Source organism: Bos javanicus, chromosome 5 (assembly GCF_032452875.1).
Source record: "Bos javanicus breed banteng chromosome 5, ARS-OSU_banteng_1.0, whole genome shotgun sequence".
In the NCBI taxonomy this organism is placed as follows: Eukaryota; Metazoa; Chordata; class Mammalia; order Artiodactyla; family Bovidae; genus Bos; species Bos javanicus.
The window spans coordinates 26440170-26466560 of record NC_083872.1 but is presented as its reverse complement, the minus strand read 5'-3'; the positions used below and the strand labels follow the sequence as shown (position 1 = coordinate 26466560).

Here is a 26391-nt window from a genome sequence, read left to right as displayed (position 1 = left end):
ACTCTGCCCCTGAGGGGAGGGAGGCAAAGACAAGATGGGGCAGGACAATGGGGAGGGTGTCTGGAGGATGCCAGCAGCCAGGTAAAAACAGAGATATCAGCCCACTCTCTGCTTAGCTTCAAAAATCAGAATAAAGGGATCCAATTTTATAGCTTTCATCTGAAGTTAATGGATAATGAGATGCAGGATCAGCCTTATGCAGTGATGCAGTATAAAGCCCCTGGGAAAGCTCTGTTTTCCCCCTCCCCAATTATCCCGCCACTGAAATGCCTTAAGTTCCACCGTTAGAGCACATGGTGTTAAGTGCAGTCCTCTGCACATCACATCCTTTAAAATACAAAAGCACCGCTGGGATACTTTATCAAACAAGGCTAGAACCAGAAAAGAAGTGCTTAGCGGGGATGCTCAGGGAGACGAGGGGCTCTGAAGATTAATCTCTAGATGCTTCTCAGTTTCACGGTGGCTGAGCCTTACAAGAAAGCTAGACTCTGCCTGGGGAAGTGGGAACTCAAGAACTCCACTAGAGATGAGGTGCCTCAACTCTGGCTCTATCTCCAGTCTTGGGAAAGGGCTGGACTCTAAGTGGTAAGGCTAGTCATCATGCTGAAAGAAAAAATCACAGACTGCCAATAAAGTAGAATTCAGGGAGATGGAAATTTTGAGTTATGTGCACTTGGATCTACCACTGCAGAAGCCAGTATAGAAGTTCCTCACAGGGCCGCCTCTGCACGTCCAGAGGATGTCAAACTATTTAAAAAAAAATTTTTTTTCCTTTCCCTGGTTATGTTCTTTTTTTTTTTTTTAACCCAGGAGGCATGATTTGGAACTATGAAAACCTAGCAGATGGGGAAACACACAGCCAGGGTTCAAACCTGGCTAAGCGACCTTGGGCAGGTGACTTAACCTTTCTGAGACTACATTTCCTCATCAAATTCAGTATAAAGCACCTGGCATATAGTAATCCTCTATAAATGGAAGCTATTATAGTTATGAGTATTGAGAGGGCTTCAGGACACTACCCATGAATTGGAACTGAGTCATGGAATGAATAATTACCATATTCGGAACAAATCAGAAGCCCAGACCCTGATAATTCATGTATAATCTTCTCACTGCATGGAATCCAGTCTTTCCCCAACTTAATTTGACCTCTCAAAAATGGGCGATAAAAGAGGAAGAATGCATTCTGGACTCTTCTAAGCAGCCTGGAAACCTTAGGTTTAGGGCAAAGATGCTCTTCCCCAGAGACAGGATGGGTGGCTGTCTTCATGATATGGTTTTAAGAAAAATTGTACACCACCCTCACACAAATCTGTATTATGCCACCTGCCATGGATCTGAGATTCCATCATCATAGCTACTTCTTTCCACCTGGGCAATGGCTCCTGCAGACCCCTACCTAAAAGCACACAATTTCCTGGGAGGATGTACATGTGCACACATTGGTTAAGGTTTCCTAATCTGGCAATCCAGCTTTTACCCCATGGATACTGAGCTGGAACTCAGGATAAGTAAGCTTTGATAGGACTGGGGATATAGAAAGGCCAGAGGCGTACAGTGGAAAGTATGGGCAGCAGAAAGACATGAGGGCCAGAAAAAGAAGACAAGACACCCAAAGAGCTAGAGGACCTGCTAAGAAGGGTCACTATGTCACCTAGGGTTTAAAGAGGCAAAAAGTAAATGCAATGCTAACTTTTCCAGTTTGCCTTGATACTGACTCTCTCTGAGTCTTGTACCCTCCACCCTGGACTGGCTTCTTTCCAGGAGCAATTGTGTACTTGGGTGGAGGGAGAGGTGGAGGGCTGCCCTCAGCGTTCCGGCTGTCTAAGCAGCAACACCCAAGATCTCAATGACTGGCCAAGCAGCTTTGTCTCTGACCAAGGCTACCATGACAGCCACGTCAGTTCTCCACCCAGGGTTGGGGCTGAGCACTGAGTAACTAGGAGTGTGCTCTGCACATTACTGGGATTCCTGGGGGCCTTTTAGAATCTGTCATCCAAAAACATGTGTCTGGTTTGTGTTTTAATTATAATCTGTGAAAAGATGAAAAAAAAATTGTTACTCACTCAGTCATATTTGACTCTTTGCAACCCCATGGATTGTAGTCTGTCAGTCTCTGTCCATGGAATTCTCCAGGCAAGAATACTAGAATGGCTTGCCATTCCTTTCTCCAGGGGATCTTCCCAACCCAGGGATCGAACCTAGGTCTCCTGCATTGACGGCAGATTCTTTACCATCTGAGCCACCAGGGAAGCCCCTGTGGCTTCTATTGCCAAAAAAGCCAATAGACATGTGGGGCCTGGCACCTCCGAGATCTGGTCTGAACAGGTCTAAAGGCCCCTGATGTTGCTATGTTTGCAGGATGGGCCGTCCTCCTACACTTGATTCAGATGTTTTGGCATCATGGCAGCACAAGTTCTCTCTTTAACTGATCTGCCTAGAAACTGTGCAAGCAGTTTCTGCCCCCAAAAAGGGCAATCAGAGAAGTAAGAATTGGATTCCTCCCACATTATCCTAAATATCACTGTGATGTCAGGGAGACAATATTAATACTTACAACTCTTCTCCTCCCAACTTCCCAACTCTCTCCTCCGACTTCGGAAACAGGAATGGAAAAGGCTGGGAACAGGAGAGAAGAATTGGGACTGGAGAGACTGTTAAGCAGGTGTAAAACACTGGGGGAGGGGTTCTGTAAACACTCCATCTCAGAGAGGGTGACTTTGTGGATGGGAGGAGGAGAGGGAGCTGAAGGGTGGTAATTAGCTTATTATTGTCTCCCCTGGGTGTTGTGAGAATTCCTTAGGAGACACTTGTAAAAAAGCAGAGGGAAGACAGTAAATACACATCTAATGATATGCTAAATAAATTATTATTGTTATTATTATGACTATTATTATAGCAATTGCAACTTGCTCCTTGCATCCAAGTTTCCACTAGAGATGGGAATTGGTCCCCTTATAGCCAGGCCTCCACTCTGCCAAGATGCCCCCAGACTCCCCCACCCTCAGGAATTACTGGAATAATTGGGCAGAGGAGACCAGGCTTCAGTTAACAGCCAGTTGCCTGGTTTCTGCAGGAGAGCAGATAAGGAGCTTGCAGAAACGTGCAAGGCCTCGGCCTGGTGCCTGTGATCCAGCAGGAAAGCAGGAAAAGGGATTTGCCTAGAAAGGCAGGGCTTGTACCTGGAGAGGAACTGACTCCCAAGCAAGGGGACTCAGAGAGGACAAGAAGCAGACAACTGGGGATGGGTCGCAGAAAGAAAGGGTAAATAATATATCAATTAGGGACGCCCAACCCAGAGATCCTGGTCTTCCCAGCTCCCTATCATCCTGGCGACTGTCCACACTGTGTATTTGCCTTTGCTGGGGACAGAGCAGATTGTTTTTATCAGCTTCTCAAGGGGGTCTGGGACCCAGAAACAGCTAACAGTCATTCCAGCCCAGGTAAAGGGACCCAACCTCTCCAGGCTCAATAGTGTACAGTTGACTGCCTGGGTCTCTTCGTTTCCTGCCTTTTGACCAAAGACGGTTGTTATTTGAACCCTGCAAGTTCTGAGGTTTATAGCAAACCATCCCCACCTCCTGGCCTGAGCCTAGAGACACCTGCCCAGAGTCCAGCTTAGGCAAACATATGTAAATGTCAGCCCCTCAACTCTCTCTCTGCATTTCCGTAAAGAAAGTAGCCACAATCCATCGGTGGGCATTAGGTGTTGGAGGGTGAGGGTACAGATTGTCTGCAGAGGAAACTGTCAAAAACTGGGGGACTAGAAATGAAATTCCAGGTTTAACTTAGCCCACTTTCCAGATTTCAGTCCCTTATCCAGACCCCAGGCAGATTGCCTCTAAGTGTTCTGAGAGGAAATAGAAACCAAAGCAGGGGCCTCCCTGCTCCAAGCCTTGATGGGATCCTGCAGACCTGGATCCTCACTAGATGGGGATCTCTGAACCTGACTATCTCACCCCATGCCAGTGACTGCCTGCCCCCAACTCCCAGAAGGAATTATTCTACAGGGACCGAAGCAGGGGGATTATGACAATTAAGAAATAACTATATGAAACAACCTAAATGTTACTGCAGCAGAAAATCTGAACCTTTTTAAAGTTAAAAAAATTTTTTTGATAACTTTATTTATTTATATTTTTGGCTGTGCTGGGTCTTTGTCGTTGCATAGGCTTTTCTCTGGTTGTAGAAAGTGGGGGCTACTCTCTAGTGGTGATGTGCAGGCTTCTCATTGCTGTGGCTTCTTTTGTTGCAGAGCACAGGCTCTAGGGCGTGGGGGCTTCAGTAGTCGTGGCACTTGGGCTCAGTAATTGAGGCTCCCGGGCTCTAGAGCACAGGCTTGATCATTTGTGGTGCATGGGCTTAGTTGCTCTGTGGCATGTGGAATCTTCCCAGACCAGGGATTGAACCCATGTCTCCCGCATTTGCAGGTGGATTCTTTACCACTGAGCCGCCTAGGAAGCCCCATCTCAAATTTTTTTAAACATTAATTCTGATCAGTTTGGTAGCATCCACAGAGCAGGCCTGAGGCATCCGGCATTTCCTCAGCCAGGCTAACTGCCTCCAGCTGATTTATGTTTATTTCATTTGTATATTTCTTAATGGATCAGGTGGTGTTTCCTCTTTGGAACTCTCAGGCCCACTGGCAGCTCTAGCCCAACCCAGGTCTTGACTCTGGTTTAGTTTTAATATATTTGGGATTCTGGAAAATCAGGAGACTGAGGGCAGAGGGCAGAGCCTGACTTGCCCCCTCCCCTATTTCCTGGCTCCAGGTGCCTCGCTCCAGTCCCTAACCTCCCATCTTAGGGCTGGAGCTACTCTCTTGCCCTGGCACTAACCACTGGCCCCAGCAGAGCTCCTGTGGCCAGCGACCACGTGATCCCCCAGCCAGGCTCCCGTCCATGCACCCAGATGCCCTAGCCTGTGGTGGCCAGTGGCTGGGAAAGGTGAAACTCCCTCTGCCAAAAGCCTTTGAATTGGTTGCCATTCAGTTTACTACAAGTACCTATTGGGCAATTCCTCTGTGCCAGGTGTCAGAGAGAGTCCGTGCTCCGGAGCTCCAATCTAGTGGGTAGGGGTGTGTGGAAGCTGGTGCTTGGCTTTTAACCCCAGCTGAGGGATTTCCACTCCCTTCCAGCATCCTAAAGATCTTGGAAGCCCTGCTGGCTGCTGAAACTAAGAGCCAGGAAACTCCTTCATGCAAACCATTCAGCAAACATGCCTGCAACTCTCAGGTTTTCAAAAAATAACGAAATGAGGTTGACGGTGTCTTTTTTCCCAGGGGATGGTTGGTGCAGAAGAACTGTGGAGCCTGGGCTCCGTGGCATCTGGAAGGGGCTGCTGGGAGAGCCATGTGGATGAGTAGAAGTGAGGGACAGAGGTTCAGTTCCATGTTCCCTCCTCATTAAGGTCATATTCTCCCCATAAAGGCTCAAGGCAGGGCTATTAGGGAGCTAAAGAGGCCCCTAAGAATCCCAATTTGGGGACCAACAGATCAGAAGTGGCCCAAAGGAGGAGAATTTGGCCCAAAAGCCCAGGCCTCAGAGAAGGAGGGTGGGGAGGACCTCCCCAAACTCCTATCAGAATAGGCCCAATACTGAAAAATTCACCCCTCCATCCACCAGACTCCTCAGGAGCACAGGAGGCCCAGGCTAAAGCAAGCTTTATGGGGTCACATTACCTTGGTTTCCTGGCCGTATTACCGGAGAGCAGCAGGGACAAAAGTGTACCCCACTTCCTGCTCCATCCCTCCCAAATGTCTTCATCTCTAAAGCCTACTCCTTAGAGACCCCAAAATTAGGGTTCAAGAGAAAGGCACCAGGCATATGAGAGGGGCTGAATGGTAGCCAATCTTTGGTTCATCAAAAGCCAAACCTAAGGCCCTTCAAGATCTGTTCCCTGCCTCCATCAGTGGTGATGGTAGGATATCCTACCTCCATCTGGGTGGTAGGACAGTTCACTGCCTTCCCTTCTGTGCCACCTATGTCAGCCCGTCACAAAATTGGTTCCACTTTCAGTGGGTGCCCGCTGTTTACCTGTTTCCTCCCTGACTCTCCGTGCTGAGCCCCAATGTCCCTCCTTTTGACTTCCCCTGCTCTGTTTACCCTCCTGTAACTCCATCCCTCCATAAGTAAAGAACTCCGCTAGCTGGTTTCCTAGTCGGCCAGATACAGCTGCTCTGCTGGCCCTCTGAAAACATTTCCTGAACAAGTCTCTCCCAGCCCCTGCGTATAAATATGCCTGAACAGAGATAGACTGACCTAAGCCCAAATACACACACATCATGAGATAATTACACCCTTATATACATACAGATATCTCTATAGAGTTATATTCGCAAGTGTCTATAACTCTTGCGAGATAGCAGCATGTACATATAGGACTATAATTACTTATGTCTATTTTTATAACTATGTAGTTATAAATAGATATGCCTATATATAGTGATAATAATATAGAAATATCTCCAGAGCCATATATGGCTCTAAGTGAGTGCTCTAACTACTCTATATCACAATCAATAAGTATATATCTCCTGATACATAATTCCAACGATATACATTTATCTATATAGCTGCTCAGAGCTGTAAATCTGTCAGGATATCAAATGTCCATAAAGCTGGATGGCTAGAAGAGAGTCATATATTTTCCTATATATAAATCTGCTCTTACAACTACTGTATATGCACAAATACAATGGAAATAATTATATTTTCCTCAGGCATAAATCTGTAAACACAACCACAGCACATTTAGGTATGGTTCGAGATAGAGCAATATTTTCTAGACATCAGTCTGTCAATAGAGCCACCAGTGCCTCCAAACAGAGAGAGTTATAGTGGGAGGTATAAATAAACTCTCCAGCCGCCAAGGGATGTGTAGACCGAGATGTAAACAGGACTCTAAGCCGCCTTTCTTCTTCTTCTTCGCAAGTTTCCTGCTGAGAATACAGTGCAGAGGTGTCTGGGTGGTGCTATTTCCCGCCTAAAGAGGACTGGAGGTCGCTGGACTTTGGGAAATCAGGCAGGAGTTGGTGGGAGCAGCCCAGAAGCCCCTTCTAAGTCAGCCGACCGGTGGCTGAGAGCTTGGGCAAGTGGAGAGGCCTGGGGGAGAAAAAATGAAGCAGAGTCTGGCTTGAGTCACTGTCCCCAGTTTTAGGCCCCAAATCCTCGCATCAAGGAAGCCCCCCGACCGACCGGGCATCCACGCCGAGAGAGCCAGGAGAGCCGCGGAGGCTTGGGAGAAGAGGGCTGCAGGCCGACCCGGGGAGGCTGAGACTCAGCGGGGTCGCCTGCCGGTGCGGGCCCGCACTGCGCCCCGTCGCCCAGGGCAGCTGCCTCGGCGGGCGGCTGCTTGGAACCCAGACCTGGGCCCTCTCTGCGCGCTCAGCGCTCAGTGCTTCCACCGACCGCAGTTCTTTCCTCTTATTGTTATTTTGCCGGGTTGGTTATGGCAGTGTCCTCCACTCCGCACGGTTCTCAAATACTAGGACGCCCAAGGGTCTCTTTCGGATCTTTGTATGTCTACACTGGTTTTAAAGAAGTGACTCAGTGAAAAGTGTTTCTCCGTCCTTTCCGACCAGATGGGTCACCGGCTGTTAAAAAAGAATCCAAACCCCTTAAAAGGTTTGTGACTTAAAAATTTTTAAGTTTTCACGCCCACTTGTTATGATCATTTTATCTTATTTCTCTTTTTAAAGTTAGCTAATTTGTTTTTGTATTCCTTTTTTGATTTTCTTTCTCTTTTTTTTTTGCATACGATTATTTTTAAGAGGGGATTTCGTTAGACCCGAAACTGTGGGACGGCTTCCTCCCCCGAGAAGCGTAGGTCGCATCTCTACCCCTCTTATTTCATCCTCCCCTCAATACATAAATTCATAAGATGACCAGAAAATTGTACCTGCATAGAATGAGGCAGACGTGGACGTATCCGGGACCCTGCGCTTCTCTTCCTTTATGGAAATCCTCTCCGCTCCAAGCCCGGGAAGGAAAATTCTGCATGCCTCAAACCCTCCTTTCTTTCTCTCTCACTGTCCCCCCTCTCTCACTCTCTTTTTTTAAGACCCCAGGAAGGCAACTTCCCTGGTCTTGCCTCGCGCTCTCCCTTCTCTCCGACAAGGCCATAAATGTTTTTCAGCGTGGATCTCTGCCCGAGGCTGGTCCTCCCGGACAACTCCAACTCGGGCACCTCGGCAGCTCACTCGCTGGGCCTGGACCCTGGCTGTGATCATCCCCTCTTCCCTTTCTGCTCCTGTAGGCCCTGACCCTATATGCTTTAATTCCTCTTTAAAACAGGGGTTCCAAAGAATCCCCAGAGCTACTAACCCTCCTCTAACGTGGGGTTCCTCCCCGATCAGACAAAGCAAAAGCCAAAGCCGAGAAAGAGAAACAAGAGAGAGCGGCCTGCAGGCTCGCCTTCTCCTCCTCTGGCGGAGGACCTTATCTGGGGAGGGGGTTCCCAAACCCAGCCCCACAAGGGCATAGAAAGAAGCTAACTTCCTTCCTTTCTTTCTCCCTGGGTTGCTGTGATCATGACTCCTTCTCCTGTCCCCTCCTCAAAATATCTCCTCTTGCATTTTATTGTTATCCTGCTAGGGAGGGACTGTTAACTACTGTTTTTATTGTTATTATTTATCGTTATTATGATTGTTGTTAGAGATTTGTTCACCGGGTTTGGGGGTGGGGAGAGTAGCAGCCTGGCCCAGAGGGAGGCCTGCTTGTCACACGTGCACATGTACACACACACACACACACACACACACACCCCTAGCATGGTGCACACACAGGTATATATCCACAAATGCCTGTTATAGTCAGGCCCTGGAACAGCAATTCGCAGTAGGCTGGCATGCTCTTACCCTAGCACACAAACAAAACATTGCCCACGCACACCAGCATTCAGTTGCAAACACCACCCCCAGACCAGTTTCACAACCCACACGGCAAGCTTGCAAGGAAAGGAAAATAGGTAAGAATCCACTTGCAGAGATCACTTCTCTCCCAGAATCTGGAGGGGTGAGTCAAGCCTCTGTCTCTTCACCCCCAGTCTCTCTCTCTTTCTCTTTTTTTCTTCCTTGTTTACAGCTTCAGAGAGCTCAAGGCCCATAAATCTTGAGGGGCCTACAGAGGCAGAGCACATTTGTATGCATCGTTAGGACTCGCTAATACCTAAGCCCATTAACGAGCGTGTTTGCTCGTGGTTTCCGGTGTGTATTAACTTATAGTTAAATTCTGGAGGAAAGGGCATTGTGAATTAACATATACCAAATCCATCACGGGGCTTTTGTCATATCAGATTAGTCAGCGACGGGTTTTGGGGAGTGGAATGCCTGAGTCGGGGTGTACCCACCCACCCTCTTAACTTTCTAGTGCAACATGAGGGTCCAGGGTAAGAGGATACTCCTGTCCCAGCCCTAGCATTCAGATCCCCCAAGCCGGCGGCTGCACACCTGCGGGACGGTGGATCGCCCAGGCACCGGGGTCTCGGAGATCGGCGCCGGTGAATGGAGGCGGGCCAGGGGAGGCCCAGCCGGCTGGGCCGGTGGTTGTGCTGGGACCGCTCGGCCCGCGGCTGCTGGGCTGTCTGGTTTCGGCTTTCTGAGGAGAGGCAAGTGGAGTCGCTGAACTTTAATTAAACAGAGGAGAAGACAGTGGGGGAAGGACCAAACGAACGGAGGAGGAGGAGGCAGCCGAAAGGCCGAGGAAAGGAAGCAAGTCCGACTTGGGGAGATCTGTCTGCAAAGGGCCGCAAGCTGGGCCCTGGTGATGGTCTATCCCTTTCCTCACCCCAGCTTCTCTGCCCTAGTCAAGGACGGTCATTCCAGCCCTCTTTTAAAAAGAAAGAAAAGAAAGAAACGGTAAAGAAAAAATCCTTTCTAATTATAAGGCATGTTTCAGCCAGGTGTTCTCGGTTCCAATGACTCAGACCCTGTTGGAACTCCAAGGATCTGTATAATTGGCTTGGACAGACAGAGATGAAGGATGCCACTTCTGGAGGGAGAACGGAGTGGAAGTTCTTTCTCTTGGGGTCCTGCAGAAAATGCCAAAGACAAAACCAGCTGAATTATCGTGTCCGTGTAGATCTAGTTGCCTGTTTAAATAAAGCAAGCAGGGAGGGACGAGGGTGGATTGAGTTGGGGGGGCGGGGTACGGAGATCCACGGCCGGCCGGCCCGGAGCGGGCTGACGGGAGGGAAAACGCCTCCCTCTCCCCTTGCGAGAGCAACTCAGGGGCCTCCCTGGCGGGGCTGGGGCGGCGGCGCGCGGGCCGGGCCGGGGCGGGCCGGGGCCGGCGGGAGGAGGGGAGGCGGGGGCGGGCCCTCCCCGGGCGCTGTGAACTTTAGCTGGGCCGCCGCCTGTCAGCCCCAGAAAGCGTTAAAGGTGCAGCAGCCCGCGCCAGCCTCCGCAGCCGCCTTTGTACGCGTGATTTATGACTTCAATCTTGGTTCACCGAGAGTTCACACGGCTTTCGCTGCTGTTGAAGGTTAAAAGATGGTCTTCGCTTGACAAGTGGGACTATTGAAAATTCCTTCTTCTTCGTTTTTTTTTTAAAGAAGCGAAGAGAGAAAAAAAAAATTGGGGAGGGGGAGGGGACAGAGTTGCAGGTGGGGAAAATGGTAAATCAGGAAAGTTTGTCCCTCTAGGATTTTTTTTCCGGAACTAGGATTTGGGGGTATAAGCTGGGGAGGTGCATGGAAAGTAGGAGGAGCTAGGGAACAGATTTTTTTTTTTTGGGGGGGGCCTCTTTGGAGGCCAAAGGAGTGGCATTAAAACACATACACACACAAACTCGTGCTTCCACAGTTAATTATCTGGATAACTTGAATCACACCTAACTAATCCTCCTCTTGAGACCAAAAACTGGGACCAGGGAAGGAAAGAGCTTGAGGTGGGTGTGTGATGCCCACCCAGTGTGTTTGGCTGACCGTCCACCTTGCCTGTAGCAGTTTTTCAAGGGCACCCTTGTACCACAGATTTGGAAAAGGATACTTTTAGGTTCCAGTTGTCCCAACTCCCTTCAACCTGTAGATTTAGCCTGACGTGCACACTTGAGGTACATGGTGAACTGATGGGAACACTCTAGAACTGGGATTGGAAACCCTTTCCAATACCAGATCTCCTTGTGCACCTCCACCATCTTCTCATTCCTTCTTCCAGTACTTTGAAGGTGGTTCCACATCAGAGATGGTGGTCAAGGATCACCTAAGGACCAAAAGATAAGGCCCCTTTGTGGTCTAAGGCGGTGAATGCTTAAAAGAACCAGTCTCTCCTTTTCAGATTCCCTGAGAGAGAGAAGATTCCCTGGAGCTGAGAGTTTCTGAGCAGCTCTTTGAGGTTCCTTTAAGGTTTTTTTAAATCCCCCAAAGTGGGAATTTGGGGTTGTAGGTGTTGGGAAGAGGAGCAGCAGAGAGCTGGGTCTGGTGCTGGGTATGCCTCCCTAGCCCTGTTTAGACCCCACCACTATAACTGGGCTTCCTGGTAGCTCAGATGGTAAACAAGCCTCTTGCAATGCAGATAAACCTGGGTTCGATCCCTGGGTAGAGAAGATACTCTGGAGAAGGGAATGGCTACCCACTCCAGTATTCTTGCCTGGAGAATTCCATGGACAGAGGAGCCTGGGCTACAGTCCATGGGGTTGCACAGAGTGGGACTCGATTGAGCGACTAACACTTTCACCATAATTGATGCCATGTAGAAGTGACTTAGCAGCAGCAGCAGATGTCTTTTCAGGAGGTCAGCCTCTCTAATTCAGAAGCTGGAACTAAGGGCATCCACACTAGAAGGGGTGCTTCCTGTTTCCCTTCCTGCAAAGAGTTGGAGAGGTCTTCTGCCACCCTCTGAGGGCTCCTAAGGCAATCTGCAAGAGAATGGAAGGAAGAAGGAGGAGAGCCAGAAGATAGCCACATCAGTCCCTCCCACACCCCATATATAAACAGTAGAACAGGCAGTAGGGAACAGAGGGATTCCAGAAGTCCAGAATCCCAGTTCTCAGGTCTCCCTGGCATGGATGCCCCTCTGGCCTTGGAAGAGCTGGAGGCAGTGTGGTACTATGTTTAGTGGCTTGGGGAGGGAGGGGGGATAGTTGTTGGGAGGAACCAGCCAAGGAAGCTAATGAATGCCTTCCATGTTTGGCTAGGGAAGCAAAGGAATGAACTTAAGGGCCTCTAGGGAAGTGATGGCTGTACTGAAGTCCCCCTCCCATCCCCTCCAACTATGTTCCTCCCTGGGAAATCATTTCAATGGGCTTGTGCTTATCTGCAAGTGGGGAATAATTATAAATTATTAATTCATAATTAAGACTGTTGGTGCTGACCATTGCCCTCCAGTGGGCTCCTTGATTTCCTTCTCCCCTGTGAAGCACAGGGCAGCCTCTGTTAGCCCCTGCCCTCAGAACAAGCAAACTGAGGCCAGCCCCTTGAACTCAGCCTCTATGTGGAATGGTCGCCTCACGGTGCACCGCATAGAGTGTTTATATTCAATAAATCACCTCCCAGGAACTTCAGATTTCAAAGTGCTTTGTAGGCTTGGCTCCTAGAAAGACAGAGTGGGGACTGGACGTGAGACCCCAACAAGAAAAGCATCTTGGCCAACCTTGTGTGGAGAGAGGAACTAAGATGTGCCGGCAGGACTCCCAGGCGCAATGTTCAAGTGGTCTCGGATCAGGGATGGGTGGTCTGCCTCCCCTGCTGGGAGGGGATGATGGCTTCTGTCAGCCCTCTGGGGACCCCTGAAGACACACTGGGCTCCTTTTCCTGACCCCCTTTCCCCCCACCTCACTCCCCTGTAGGAGGCACCACACCCTGGGATGGTTGGGGTGGGGAAGTAGAATCCATCAGTTGTTTCACATCTGTAATGGCCTAGAGAGAAAACTGTCCTGAGGGATAATTTCCCTTTAAATCCCTGCCTGCAGCTCACCTCCCTCTGCACTGAGACAGTTCTCTTCATCCCCTCTTCCTGCCTTTCCCGTCCTCCGGAAATACGATGGGGAGGGTGAGGCAGCTCCCACAGCTGCACCTAGAAAGAGACAGAAGTAGGAAATGAGGAGAGGGGTTCAGACCTCCTACTTCCCTTGACTTGTCCCTCTGTTCCTCAAACTCAGCTTGACACCTTGATAGCAGGGCCCTCCCACCTCCCTCCCCCAACTCTCTCTCAGGGAAAAGAAACCCTCTCTTCCTCCCCGAGGCAAAGGCTGCTGTAAGAACACCACCACTGGGGACCCGGCCCCCATGCATCTCTCCATGCTGTCTGGTCCCAGGTAAGCCAGTGGCCCAGCCAGCGCACATCACTGCTTCCTGCCCCAGTGGAGCTGGTCCACGGAGTCATCTCAGCCACCACCCCAAAGTTCACTCGCTCTTCCTTCAGGCCACCCCAGCGTCTCTGGGTCTCTCTCAAGCCAGGAGGCAGGTAGGAAGCCCATCCAGAGAGTCCTCTGGAGCTGGCAAGTATATTTTAATTTACTGTTTGATGGCAAATAAAGAGACCTTGGGAAAAAAGGGAAGGAGCAACTGTGCCCGGCATCCTCCCCACCGGCCCCTCCTTTGGACATTGGCTTTCTCCACGAAACAGTGCACTGTTGTTCTTGGACAACCATTCCCCACCATCTCTGTTCGAAGGGTTTGAGTTTCACCCTCCGTTCACCCCCATTAATCACCCCAGCAGCTAAACATCACCCAGCCCCCTCTGGCCCTTTCTCTTCTTCTTGCCCTTAGTATTCATGGCGGGCATTCCTCACTGCTTCGGGCCTCACAAAGACCCCTCCTCTGACACAAGTTCCCTCCCCGTCCCAGCCACCCGGTCCTGATGATGGGCTCTGCTCAGCGGTCCTGGTCCTGCTGTTCTCCGACTGCCAGCTCCTTCCCACACCCTCCTTCAGGTACCTCAGCCCTTCCCCACAGACTCTCTCCAGCCTCTCCCACCCACCACCACTCTTTCCTTCATGCCCCATCCACGTGTAGCCCCTCTCTACCCTTTTCCCTTCCTTTTCCCCAATATATTCCCTAGGACCTTCAGATACCAGCTAGGAAACACTTCCCTTCCAGCCTTGAGAAACTGAGTAGCTAAAAGCATGGGTTTTGGATTCAAGTCCCAGCTCTGTCACTGGCTGGTTGTACGACCTTAGGCAGACTGCTTAACCTGTCTTAGATATCCATAAAATGGACATACCCACTGACCTTATGGAACAGTTGTGTGGATCAGATTAAATTTTATTTGCATGGATCCAAGCATTCAGCAGGAGCTTGATAAATGGTGGTTATTAATATCAAGCTTCTTGTAAGGAGGGAAAAGGATGCTCTTCAGATTCCAATAAAAGTGAAGGAATTGCCTCCTCTAGCATCTAAAAGGGAGGGATAACAATGATGGTGTTGTGCAGATAAGCAGCGCCCTACACCAGCAGCCACTCTCTTCTGTTAGCTCTCTAGGGCCACGTCATTTGCCACACATTGGAACTGCCTCTGGAGCTTTAAGAAATACTGATGCCTGGGTCCCACTTCCTGAGATTCTAATTTGGTTGATTTGGAGTAGTGCCCAGGCTTCTGTATTGTTAAGAACCCCTCGGGTGATGCTAATTTGTAGCCAGGGATTAGGTACAGGCCCTGGGAGAAGAGAGGTGCTAGAAGGCTGCCTGTCCTGCTGCCCTTTTCCTGTGTGTTAACGGGAAGTACAGCAGGAAGGGTACTCAGCCTAGAACTTCTCAACTTGGGGCCCCCTCAGCAGCCACATTGCTTCAGGTGGGATTGGTGGGGGGCTGTCACTCAGGATCGACTTGAGATTGCAGAATTTCAGACTTTGATCCTTTTCATTTCTTACAACTATTGGGATTTAGAAAGGGGCCACTCCAAGAGAAAACAGGGGAATGGACAAATGGACCCCTCCAAGGTTCCTCCCTCATCAGAAAAGTATATGATCCCCAGACCACCAGTGACAGAGGTAGAAGCAGCTAGTGGGGAAAATCTGTAATTACATAGTAAATGGAGTTTCTACCTGGTTGCTACAATAATAGGCCAAGCAATTAGGATACAAGTTTCCAGGATCTTTTCCTATATTTCCAAAAAGACAAATCGCCCCCAGGAACAGAATCTGCATATTGTAATTAACTGATAAATATTTCATGCCTGGCTCAAACTTTCTCCTCTTCTATTTAATGGCCACAAACTTGAGCACAGAGGAAACTGGGGAAGAGAGAGGGAGGGGAGGGCCAGGAGGCCCCACACTGGCTTTGAGGGAGGGAGAAGCTGTCTCAGTTGCTTCTTTACTTTCCTCCTGTTCTTTTAAGGAAACATTGCTCACCTGAGAAAATCAGGTCCCAGGTGGCAGAAGATGTAACTTGGGCTTCTTGGCCTCAGCCCTGACCTCCCCCAGAAGAGGCCAGTCTCTGGTGACCCTGGGGCACTGGGAGCTGCCTGCTTTGGAGTCCAAGGGCCCAGTGTTTGAATATAAGCTCAGTTCTGCCATTTATTAACCAGTTGGTTTTTAAGAAATTTACTCAATTTATCTGAAACTCAGTTTCTTCATCTGTAAAACAGGCATAGCAATCTTTTCCTTGTAGGGTTGCCTGTGCCCAGGAGTATTATACCTGATAACTGTTGTTATCAACAGTGACAGTGTATAATGATTAGTCACCCCATTGCATCACATTGCACTGTATCCCTTCCCTTGCCCAACCCCACCCCAATGTTTATGGCACTTAATTGAATGCTTCCTGTGAATGGGGTGAATACCTTACCTCATTTAATCAACACAACATCTCTGTGAAGGGAGTATAGTATTACCTCCATTTATTATCTGTATTATGCAAATAAGGGAACTGGTACCTGTAGCAGTTGAGTTTCTAGCCCAGGGTCACCCCAGGATGGGCTTAAGAGCACAGGCTTTGTGGTCTTTGATAGTTTCAAAGTTGGGCTCTGCTGTTTCATAATAGCTATAGGATGCTGCGGAGTAAGCTACTTAACCTAAGTCTCAGTTTCTTCATCTGTAAATTGGGACTATTCATGGTATCTATCTATGCTCAGTCCCTCAATTGTGTCCAACTCTTTGCAACCCTATGGACTGTGGTCTGCCAGGATCCTCTGTCCATGGGATTTTCCAGGCAGGAATGCTGGAGTGGGTTGCCATTTCCTTCTCCAGGGATTCATGGTACCTACCTGGAAGATAACTGTGGTACTTAAGTGTGAAATTTACAGGCAGTGCCTGACTCGGTACTGGCACTGCTAGGTGCCCAACAAGTATTAGCCATCCTCATTTTGATCCCTATTAGACCAGAAGTGGCCTTCGGCAGTTCAGCCCTGGTGTCTCCTGCTGTTTGGTGGTGCTTGGAGGTTAAGTGTGTGAGGTTCTCCACAAGCCACAGAGCTGCTCTCTCATTAACTCCCCCTCTCTCCCCACACACACTTCAGTACTCAGGACTTGGGAAAAAGGACACTAAACAGATTATGACTCCATTTCGGGAATTAAATCAAAACTCAAGACTAACTCAATTTGGCTTCCTACGAGAGGGAAAGGTTAAAAGGGAGTGAGGAGGCGTCTGGGTGCGCTCTCAGAATGGTAATGGGTTCTGGGTCCTTGCTCCCAGCTCTCAAAAGGGCCCTTGCCTGAGGGGGATACCCTGGGGTGGGGGAGCAGAGGAGCCTTAGAGCTCTAGGTCACCTGGAGTGGCAAGGGGTTGGAAGATGGCCCAGGAACATTTCCCCAAGCAGGATCTTCTCACGGCCCTCAGTCAGCCCAGCCCTTGGCTGAAGGGGATCCCAGGACTGGACAGGACCTTGAGGTGGTCACCTCAGAAGGAATATCTGTGCTGACCTGCTTCTTAAGACCTCGAAGCAACACTGATACTGTAGTGTTTTACGTTCAGATACACTTGTTAGACAGCCCTAAGCACTGTGACCTGTGTTCTTGTATGAACATACAGTCTACATGTGAATATCCGCCCAACTCTCATTCAGCTTCCTGCATTAACCCAGATGATTCTGAGCCACATGAAATAAAAAGTAAAAATCGATTTCTACTTCCGGAAAAGTGATAATTTTCCACAGCATTTCCTCCTTTGCTGCTAACACTCTCTTTCCAGTCTTGTAAGGACCATATTTCCTCTCATACAGAAGGGGAAACTGAGGCTCAAGGAGATGGGTAGGTTGAATCACAGAAGCAGTAGATCCAAGGATGAACCCCGAACAGAAACCAGTGCCTTTAGGAGGAGACAGAGCAGGGAAAGCCCCGCTTTGGGTTTCACCTGGAGGTCCCAGGCCTCCCCAAAGTCCAGTGGGATGGGGACAGCGCCGGGGAGGCCGTCGCTGCGGAGGGAGGGACTCAAGGGCTCGCGGAACAGCGGGGCCTCGGGCGAGAGCGTCGCCAGCGCGTCCTCATTCCGCGATTACTGTCAGGGGACCATCCATCAGCGCCGCCCGGGACGCTCGGCCAGACTGCCCGCCGCCCGCCCGGGTCTCTCCAGATCGCATTAGCGTGGGGTGAGGGCGCGCAGCGGCACCGGCTGCTGGGAGAGGGGCGGGCTGGCCACGCTGGGGGATTGGGGACCTGGGCTCCCGCAGTGGAGCCGCTGCAGGGGCAAGGCGGAGGCTGCTTTAGGGGGTCTTCCTTCCAGTCTCCCGGCTCTGGCGTCTTAAGGTCGAGGAAGGGGGCACTAGAACACGGGAGCGGTGGGGAGGGGAACCCAGGGCTCCAGGGAGGGGGCAAGGTAGTTTGGGAGACCTCGCTCACTCTTTACCGGTAAAGAGGAAAACGGGAAAGAGTTGGTTGGGGAGGGGAGAGATTGAGATAGGGAAGGGAGTGGATTAAGTGGGAGTTGTTTATTCTTTGCTCAGTGTCTGACTCTTAAGTGACCCCATGGACTGTCGCCCGTCAGGCTCCTCTGTCCATGGGATTTTCCAGGCAAGAATACTGGAGTGGGTTGCCAATTCCTTCTCCAGGGATCTTCCCAACCCAGGGATGGAACTCAAGTCTCCTGCGTTGGTAGGTGGATTCTTTACCACTGAGCTACCTGGGAAGCCCGGTTAAGTGGAAGACAGGGACTTAAAAGGGGAAGTAGAGAGAATGGACGAGGAACAGATACGCAGGGGTGAAAAAAACCTTGGAAATAATCTAGCGCAGCCCCCTCATTCTACAGAGGGAGAAAGTGAGGCCAAGAGTTTGGCCAGCTCTCCCATAGCCTTCCCTGCTCAGTTTGTCCTCTGGGGATGGGCAAACCTCACTAATTGCCATAAGATCAAAACCAGCGGGCTTGAGGTTGGATATGAAGAAGTACTTCCTGGTCCCACAGTCTGGAACCACTTTTTTTGGCTGAGACTCTAAAGCAGCTGTCCTTCCCTGAGTGTGAAGTTGGCACCATCTGCCAGGGAAAGACTTGTCCACTGCAGTCAGATTCCCTGGTCTGCCTGTATAAGCCTTGGTGCTGACATACTGGGGGGCTCCAGAGAGCCTGGTTCCTATCCATGGGGCTTGTGCTCTAGACATGGATAAACTCCCATCTCTCTGGCCTCCTCTCCCGTCCCTGCCAGCTCTGCAATATCATGGAATCCCTGAATCCTTGGCAGCCCTCAGATCATCTCATCCTTCCTCCTGCCTCTGGACTGTATCTGAGTGGTTCCTGCTAACCCACCCCAGCCTCTCTCCTTCAACCTGTTTCCTGACAATCAGAAGTCCCCCCTTATGTCTCAACTTGATCCCTCCACCCCTGTGGTCCTTCATCATCACTTTGGTGGGATTTTGTCATGACCAGGACTGAAACAGAACATTCTTTCTACAAGCAAACGCTCCTCCTTTCCAGGGGTACCCAACCCTTTTGAGAGCTCTGGAAACTTCTCTTTCCTCTCACTGAAACCAGCTCCTATATGTGCTGAGGTAGGGATTGTCTTTTGAGAAGAGTTCATCTTTCTCCACAGCCCAGGTTACACTCAGAGGAAGGAAAATGTGAGGGAGTTTCCAATTCCAGCCTCTGCCTCTGAGTCCGGCCCCTGAAGAGGCCTGGGGCTCAGTAGAGGTGATAAATGAACAGAGCTGGGACAGGGGCAGATTCTCTGTACCCCCTTTCCAGCCCAAACTCCCAGCGACAGGGCCCCTACAGGACAAGAGAGACTTTAGAGTCTTTAGACTCCCAGTCTAAAGGCCAGAGATAAATTTCAGCATTACTCCTTCTTGTGGACAAAGGGATGCCCTCAGGACTTGTTTAGTTGCTAAGTTGTGTCTGACTCTTCCAAGTGGAAAAGCCTGGGAAAGAGGTTGTTTTTGCAGCCGCTGTTGCTTTATTCAGAGGAGGATGTCAGCCTCACCCCAGGAGCAGTGCTGGAAGCTGAGAGTTTGGGAGTATAGAGTGAATTCTTCCAAGGGCACGCTAGTCAAGGGGGTTGAAACGCCCAGGCCAGAAAACCATCCAAGGAAGGAAGCCATGGCAATAACTCTGTCTCTGCGCTAACTCCACATACATTGTCTCATGTGATTCTCAGTGCCGGGTGCAGCGCCTGGCACAGAAAATATGCTTGTTGTACAAATGGATTCATGAAGAGCCCTGGGAGGAAGGTCACGATCCTCAATTATAGATGAAGAAACAGAGGCACACAAAGGTTAAATGACTTGCTCAAGGTCATGTGTCTCATTGGGGCAGGGCCAGATTTCAGGGGAGAGCTACTTTTGTGGTCGAGGGTGCTGGAGAAGAGGAAGGCAGGAAGGGAGGGATAAACGATCAGACACCAGACTGGGGAGGGGAACAGAGGAGAGCTGCATAAAGAGATGACTCCCTGGACAAAGATGACATTTCAGACCATGCAGCTTTAGAATTATCTCACTGAAGGCTGACTGGTAGCATACACACAGCCCTGCGCATAACATGGAGAGGTCGAGGGGGAGACTGGGCCATTAAAGACCAAGAGAGGGAGTTGACACTGACAGTCTGGACACATGACCCCTTAATGCCCCTCAGTGCTGTAGCAGTCTCACTTCCCTGGATCTGTTCTTGTTATTGTTATTATTGTTGTCATTGCTTCTGTCTGATTTTAATTATCTTATTTTTTTCAAATAGGAAATACATATACATGGTTGAGAACTCAAAAGGCATCAAAAGTTATACAGTGACAAGTAAGTCTCCCTGCCACATGCTCAGGACCGCCAGGCCACCCAGGTCCTCTCTCCATTCTAAACACAGCAACCACTGGCTTGTAGAACCCTCCAAAGATATTTTCTCCTTCTCCTGGCTTGTACCCTAAAGTTGCCAGAAAGCTGAGCTGAGCACAGTGGTTTGGGAGAAAGGGGTAAAGGGACACACCTGGATTGGTGCATCTGGGAGGACCAAGTACCTTCACTTCCCCCCACCCCACCCTGCTGAGATGACTGCATGCCTTGGGAGCTCGGAAGCCTTGCAGGTGAGAGGGAGGGGTTAGGGGTCCCAGCCGAGGCAGGAGCCCTTTCCAGGGCTCTAAGTCCCCACTCTGCCATCCCAGGAGCCTCAGTGTTCACCTGGCTGAGGCATCACCCAGTTGGGTCCTGCTCAGGTTCTCCAGAGAGCCAGTCTCCATACCTTCCCTCTCCTACCCGTTGCACTGTTGGGAAGTCTTCCTGGATGTCTAACTCCAATTCCTTTTACTTTTGGTGCAGCTCATGGTTTTGGCTTCTGCCCTCAGTGGAGATGGAACGTCCTCTTTGAGATGATGACTTGATTCCCTCCCTCCATGAACATACACAATAACATACACCCTCCCCCACCTTGAAGACCTCTGAATTCCCATCCACCCATAATTTCCAATCACTTCGTTCTTGCCTGGCACGTCCCTTTGGTATTATTATCCCAAAGTGCTTCTTGGTCACTGAGGTGATGAAATTCCAACATAAAGTCAAATCTTCCACCAGATTCAGGGGGTAGATCCAGGCTAGTCTTTTTGCCAACAGAACCCCCCAGCTTTAGTGATGGCCCAGCACAACCCTTGCACTTGTGTGCATCACCTTGACCCTCCCCTCTGGCTCTGGTCCTCGTTCATGGCCTGCAGTGTGATGAGGCATAAGTGGAGCCCATCCTAGGGTGGCTTCTCCTGCCTTCCCTCCAAATCTCATCTTTTGTGTTTACTCATTAAGCAGTTATTATTACTGAGCACTAGTCTAGGTTCTTGGGATACACTGGTGACCCAAAGAGAGAAAGACACCTATCCAGGCCAAGTTTACATTTTAGCAGGGTGAGACAGATAATAAACAATACATTTATTAGATAAGTAAATTCTATTATATATTAGGTGGGAGTTATTACCGAAAAAAATAAATCAGAGAAAGAGGGATCAAGATGAAGGGGAAGTCTGCAATTTTAAATATTTTAGTCAAGGATGTCTCACTGAGAATATAGTATTTGAATAAAGACCTAGAGATGAGGATGTAAGTTAGTCCTGCAACTATGTTGGGGAACAGAATTCCAAGCAGAGGGAACAGCTGATGCAAAGGCCCTGGGGCAGGTATGTGCCAGGCAAGTTTCTGGAACCTGGAGGCCAGTGAACAAGGAGGAGAGGGGGAAAGGATGGTATCAGAGAGGTAATGAGGGGGCCTGGTGACATAGGGCCTTGAAGGCTATCTTAAGGAGTTTGATTTTTATTCTGAATGGAAAGGACAGATATGACTGAACTGACATTTTAAATACGCCTTCTGTCTTTTGTGTTGAGAATGGATTGCAGGGGTGGAGGGTGGGTCAAGATGCAGGGAGACCTGTTGAAAGGTTCTGGCACTAATCCAGGTGTGAGATGAGTGGCTCGGACCAGGGTGGCAGCAGCCAACGTGGTGAGAAGGGCCCAGATTCTGAATCTGGTGACAGTTTTCCCTTCCTCGACTTCCATCCTCTGCTCTCTTCATGTTCTCTCTTCTTTTCTAGGTTGTATGTTTTCTTTTGCCTTGAAGACTGAGAGCTCCCTGGGGGCGGAGCTCAGTGCCCGTCCCGGATCTGCCCAGCATCTAGGTGTGAAGGTCAGCAGGCCCCAGGGCTGCCCAGGAAGAGGCTGGTGAGCAGGGCAGTCCAGCAGCCCTCCTCGGTCCCAGGCTCCCTGAGCCGAGGGGAGAAGGCTGCTGACTCTAAAGAGGATGTGATGGACAGTTATTGAAGGCACTCAGCTGGGGGCTGCACTCCAGTCTTAATCTGAGCCGCCCTCGAGGAAATCATAACCAGCTCTTAAAAACATGTTAAGACCAAAGCTAGTGTGTGTGTTTTTGAGCAGCGCTTCAGACAGCTGCTTAATACTGGGGCCCTCTGGGCCTTTGATTTCTCCACCCTTCGCCTGGCCCTCTCCCCCCATCTGGCTGGTGTTTATCGGCCAAGACATTGTTTAAATCACACTCATTTCCTATAAACATTTCACTTGAAATGCCATCCACTGCTCCAGAAATTCATCTATCACCAGCTCAGGACTGTACTTGAGGAGCCTCGGGGTGATGGCTCCCCACCTCTTCCTCCTGTCCCCCATCTCCCTCCTCCCCTGACCCATATTCTCAGGTTTCACGCCCTAAGAACAACTTCCCCTCAGTGTAACCGTGCACTTAGTGCCAGGATTATTTATAACAGTTGAGATGGCAACAGGCTACAGGGAACAGCCCAGCCCATGGACACTGTCTCTTACAAAGCTCAATAAATGGACTTGGATCACTGTTTACCACCTGGTGTCTCAGTCTCCTCTGTGTTCCCTGCTGGCTTCAGGGGGATATGGGGGGATGGGGGAACAGGGGCCTGGGCCAGGTCAAGGCTGTCCTCAGAGTTTAAGGTTCTTATAAGCCAGGCCCCAAAGAAAGCGAACCCTTGTTCTCTCTCTGTCCCCTGCCTCTCATTTCGGGCCTCAGGTGAGTTCTCCTCTCAGAACTGAGCCGCTCTTAAGGGTGTGTTCTCCAGCAGGGAGCCCACTGCCTGCCCAGGAGTTAAACTTGTTGTTTTTATTGTTCAGTCGCTAAGTCGTGTCCAACTCACTGCAACTCCATGGACTGCAGCACTCCAGGTTCCCCTGTCAAACTGGGGAAGGCATCTAATCTTAAATGGAATGGGGTGTGGGAGATTCTGGGGTCTCCTTCCAAGGAAAACTTTGAAATGGCTCAACTCGAGCTAGAGTGGAGGCAGGGGGATGGATGAATTCACTTCCTAAAGACAGAAAGCTTCCTGACTGACTTCCTCCCCCTCAGCCATAACAATTCACTAGTTGCCCTAATTTGAAGGCACTCATGTTAGGGCTGGAGGACCCTAACCCATTGAATGGCTCCTCTCCCAATCTCATTCATTTGGTTAGAGTCACCTGAAGGAAAAGTGTCATCAGCTCTCCTAGTCCTTCCCGAAGGCCTGATCCACCCCCTCCCCAGACACTGGGGTACCTCCAACTCCTTCCCTTCACACCTGTGACCACTTGCTGTGCTGGGGAGGCCCCCAGCTGAGTTCCAGGGAGAGCCCAGGTGAGAAATTTCTAGAAGGTAGGGAGGGATTCAGGGTTAAACCCAAGGTGGGGCAGGCAGGGGAGCAACCCTCGTCTTTGGGGGTCAAGTAGCACCCCTTTACAAGCCAAATGAAGAAAAAAGGTTCTAAAGGGAACACATGACTCCATAAAATAAAGGGACATAATTGGGAGCGATATCTAATTTATCTATTGAATGCCTCCTACGTACTCTTTTATCACTTAGATGGACAGAATATAATTGGTGTGCTGAACGCCATCAATCTCAGGGCCTGGGCTTCCTGTGCTGGCTACACCTATTACTGTCAGATTATGACACTGTAATACCAAGATCAATGACATTTTAAATGTGCTTCAGTTATGGGCAATTGCTGACAATAAAAACAGTGACAAATTGATGAAACTTGGGCAGCGATGATCTGGTGTCAAAAATAAACCATAAATAATCTGCTTTCCAAACTGGGAGAGGTGCCTGGGACACCAGCTTAAGGGGGAAAGGCCCAGGGAGAGCAGAGCCCCCCTCTACAACATCTTGGCCACTCAGGAAGCCACACCTGCTTTGGCAAACTCCCTGAAGGCCAGACTGTGAGGGCCTGATGGGGAGATGCAAAGGATGCAAAGGTGGTCTTGGGTTGAAGCCTGAGGTCCCTTCAGAGAGAGTCCCCATCACTTGGACTTTGGGAAGTGCCCCTGTGTGGCTGCCAAGTCAGGGGCCCCCTTTAATGGGAGTCAAGACACCCTCGAGCGGTCTTGTGGGATCCTGCCCACACTAAGGGATTGTTGGTCAAATCACAGAGTCAGACTTAGTCAATGTTAAACCTGGTGGAGACTTTGAGAATCTCTCTTGGCAAACAGTCTGGCTTTGTCCTGAGGGCTGGCTGGCAGAGGGAGGTTCAGTGTCTTTCCTCAGAGAGGCCTGCATGCGGGTGTGTTCTGGGCGCCTGGCACCAGTGTGGCAGGAATGAGTTAGAGGCATGTTCCTTTTGGGATCATGGAGTAGACATGGAAAAAGACGTGGTAAAAACAGACCAAGCCCCCCTGCTCAAAACCATGATGTGTCTCCTTCTCTGGTTTTGACTAATGTTAAACGTTTCTCAGTGAAAGGCAGCTCTAGGCCTGCAACCAGCAGAGCTATTCAAGGGCGCATTAAGGCAGACCCTTCTCCAGTTCCTTATTTTTAAGGGATTTATCTTTTATTATTTCGCTCTCACATTTCCCCCTCATTTTAATAATCACAATTTCTTCGTATGGATACTACCGCTGATACTATGACAAGGTTTAATATTGGAGAGCATTTATTGAGCAACTACTGCATGCCAAACTCTGTCCTGAGTTTTTTACAGATATGGTTTTTAAGCCCCATAGCAGTCCTTTGAGGTGAAAGACATTTTCCACATTTAGAGGCTTAGAGATTTGGTGTCTTCCAGAGAGTCACCAAAGGAAGAAAGGAGCAAGAAAGGAATCTAAGATACAGACTCCAAGACTCACCTTTGTTTTTTTTTCACTATCGTTTTCACAAACCATTTCATCCCATTTTATAGATGAGGACCCCAAAGCTAAGAGGATCCCTCAAGAACCTAGCTAGTCAGGGCAGAGCTGGACCTAAACCTGGCTTTTCTGACTCCTGTACTAAACCTCTGCTCTTCCCAGGTGTCCCACAGCTGTCTCCTTCGTCAGGAGACTGCTACTCACTTGGCCAGGTGCTGCAGCCTGAAGGTGGCAAGTGGCCACGGTCTGCTCGATTCCAAGCAAGCAGTGGTTGAATCTTCACTCTGCCACCTGACAGCTCTGTGACCTTAGACAAGTCACTTCACCTCTCTGAGTTTCAGGTGGTTTGAGAATTTAAATGACATAATCCATATAAAGCATTTGGCACCAGAGCCTGGTGCATAGTAAGTGCTCACTAAATGTAATCATTAGAGCTATAACCTGGGACAGTGGCAGGGAGTGTGACAAATGAAAAATCAAATTGAGAAGGGACTTCCTGGGGGAGCAGGGCACACACGGAAGCATTTCTCACCTGGGGTATAGAAGCCACTTGGTGGGAGTACCACAGGATACATGAGAAGCCTCTCTGAGGGCCACAGAGGTTATTTGATGGCAAATATCATTTTTATATGAAGACATAAAGACATAAAAAATATACTATGAAAAAAACATATATATACTCTGTAATAGAATGCAAAAATTGCATGATTTTAAAGCTAAAATTTAAAGCATCAAAAGAATTTGGTCCTTGGTGAGGGCCCTTCAAGCTAAGCCCCCAGGCCATGCGTGTGTGCTAAGACGCTTCAGTCATATCTGACTCTTTGCTACCCCATGGACTGTAGCACTCCAGGCTCCTCTGTCCATGGGATTCTCCAGGTAAGAATACTGGAGTGGGTTGCCATGTGCTCCTCCAGAAGATCTTCCCAACCCAGGGATCGAACCCGTATCTCCTTCAGTTCTTGCATTGCAGGTGGATTCTTTTACCGCTGAGCCACCAGGGAAGCCTGAGCTCCCAGACCACTGGGGTCCAATTCATTCTTGTCTAATATCAAAAGGACTTTGGCAGAAAAGCTTGAGAATCCTCATGTCAGGGACAGAGCCTGGACAAGAGCCAGGATTTCTGACTCAGTCACTCTTTAAAAGAGTAAAACAAACACAATTGTTTCCACAGCTTAACCTTCAAGTTTAGCATTAAGAACATGAAGTATTCAATTTAAATTTATGACAACTTATTTCTGATTCCTTCCTGTTTAATAATTACAAGCCAAATCACTAACCATAAACCCTGTGAAAAGTCACACTTTATAGAAGGTGGCAAAGCAGAACACTTAACATTGGTTGGATTCTTAAGGAAAAACCCAGGGGCTGCCAAACACTTAGATACTTTTAAGTTTTATGACCACGGGAGGGATTTGCCCCTCCAGGTCTCATGGACTCTTTCCTCTCTTGACCCCTACTCTAGTCCTCTGCGGATGCTCTCTGTTGGCCCAGCCTTGGGGCTGC

The 26391-nt window shown here is 49.5% G+C and overlaps 2 long non-coding RNA genes across 3 annotated transcripts in view; one reads left to right on the top strand and one right to left on the bottom strand.

Annotated features, from left to right (window-relative positions):
- Nucleotides 1-22620, top strand: part of LOC133247282 (uncharacterized) — a 34521-nt gene extending 11901 nt beyond the window's left edge. The window contains exons 1-4 of one of the 2 annotated variants that reach the window (XR_009736353.1): nucleotides 8920-8967; nucleotides 17856-17962; nucleotides 20025-20080; nucleotides 21849-22620. This is a non-coding gene — a long non-coding RNA (uncharacterized LOC133247282). Of the gene's footprint in view, nucleotides 1-8919; nucleotides 8968-17855; nucleotides 17963-20024; nucleotides 20081-21848 lie in introns of those variants that run through there. The other variant, XR_009736354.1, reaches the window with a different exon arrangement.
- LOC133247281 (uncharacterized) lies at nucleotides 6625-7989 on the bottom strand. Its single transcript, XR_009736352.1, has 2 exons — nucleotides 7900-7989; nucleotides 6625-7594 (listed from the first exon to the last, which is right to left on the bottom strand). It is a non-coding gene; the product is annotated as an uncharacterized LOC133247281 (long non-coding RNA).
- Nucleotides 22621-26391: the final 3771 nt, after the last annotated feature.